We start from the raw sequence: 1,925 nt of genomic DNA, 5'->3' as shown, positions 1-1,925 counted from the left end.
AACAAGAGACAAAGAAGGGTTAGTTGTAACTTTTATTTAAAATGAACTGTAATAAAACAAACAAATAAAAAAAGCATTGTTCCTTTGCTAGCATTATACTTTAATAGGACTAAATAGAAGTGGGACTTTTTTGACCTAGGCAGTGAATTCCCTATTATTTAATGCACATGTAAGATAATGTGAAGTGTTGTGTCTTCTCAGTGTCTCTTCACGATATCTTTTACATTTGACACCTGATCCTTCAGTATATGTGCAGAGCTTCCCTTAAGCAATGAAGACATCTTCAGTGTTGTCCAAAGAAACTTTCCTGCTTGTGAGAAACATGTTAGGTGATTTGTTTAAGCGACCCACTCAACTTGAAAAATGCATTTGTGATTTTGGTATTTAGTGCTGTGTGTCTTTCCAGTAATACCTAAGCATACTGCAACTGAAAGGAATAGGATATGTTGCAGGAAAGTGGGTGGATTTTTTTTCTCCCTCTAATTCTTCACCATGTTCTTTTGAGAACAGCTTCAGCGTACTCAATTTTATTGTTTCTCCATTTAAGCAAGTACAGGATGTGCTTTTACCTAGGGTTTTTTGTTCTGTGGAGTCAGGTAATTGCTGTCATCACCAACCTTGTCACTTTATTCTGGTCACCTATCATTTCGCTCCCTTGTTTTTAGGACTGTGTTTCTAAAACTGTTCACTGATCTTTGTGGACAGAGAATATTTGGAAGGCATTTAAAAATTGCAGTGGTTACGTATTCATCATCTGTGATGGTATAACCAGCTATTATTGAACTAATTTCTCACCTACAGCTGCTGTGTTTGTCTTTACAAGCCCTCTGAACTTGTTCTCTCTGTGACTTTCCAGTAGGACAGGATAAATTAGGTTTTGGAGTGATGGGAGTGACTTTCTTGCACTTTCAGCAGTTTTCTTCTGCAAACACCAGTAGCCCTTGTCTCTCCCTCCTCCCAGCCTACAACAGCAGCTGACTCTGGCACCAACATTGCACAGTGGCTCTGAGTATCCTCACTTCTTTGCAGCATGCTCTCATGTTGGCTCTGACACACATCCAGCCACAGTTTTGCCTTTCCACGGCCTGTAGAAAACATAACATTATCTTGCCATGTTACTTAACATTCTCCACAGGCTAACTGTGCAAATACCTTGTAATGTGAGCAGTTTATTAATGTGAAATGCAAGAAATTATACTCATATATATAAAAAGATTGAAAACCCCTTATTTTTTAACAATTAAAATATAGAATAATTATTTTTCAAGAAGTCATATAGCAAAGCATGACTTGCATAATAGATGAGATTATATGTCATCTCTGTGTGTAATCTTCAAAGTCTGTGAGCATACTTGGATGGATTTTCACAGGATTTAGAATGTTCACCCCATTTGAAAGGTTCATGTGGACAGTGACAAATTCTAAACTTTGAATATTCTCTTCTTCTCTTCTTCTGAGTCGCTTGTGCGATTTAATGTTGGTGTATCCATACCTTGTGTGGCTTAATATCAAGAAACTATAGGCAAATACAATTAGTAGCAAGCATTTCTTGACATTTGCATTATTTTACCAGAATGATTAAGAAAAACTTTGACCACAAGCTGTTTGTATACTGCTTCTCTTACTGTGATTAGAATTGGGAAGCTAAAACTAAGATTATTTGTCCATAAATCTGCACACTGACCTAATCTGTGGTATCTGACTGGTTTAGAAAAATGTGCAGTGTGTCTCTAATGAACAATCACTATGTTTCAAACTATGAAAGAAATGTGCTAGAACAGGTTGTGCTGCAGGGGTGTGTTACTAATCTTCCTGTTTTCTAATCATATTCTGTTCATCTCAGCTTTCATAAGATAGTATGTTACGAAAGAAAAACTTTGTGGATATCTTTATGCATTCAGAGATAGCATGAAAAGATAAAATGT

This window comes from Lepidothrix coronata, unplaced genomic scaffold, assembly GCF_001604755.1.
Source record: "Lepidothrix coronata isolate B3197 unplaced genomic scaffold, Lepidothrix_coronata-1.0 Scaffold0, whole genome shotgun sequence".
In the NCBI taxonomy this organism is placed as follows: Eukaryota; Metazoa; Chordata; class Aves; order Passeriformes; family Pipridae; genus Lepidothrix; species Lepidothrix coronata.
This window is presented reverse-complemented; position numbering follows the sequence as displayed.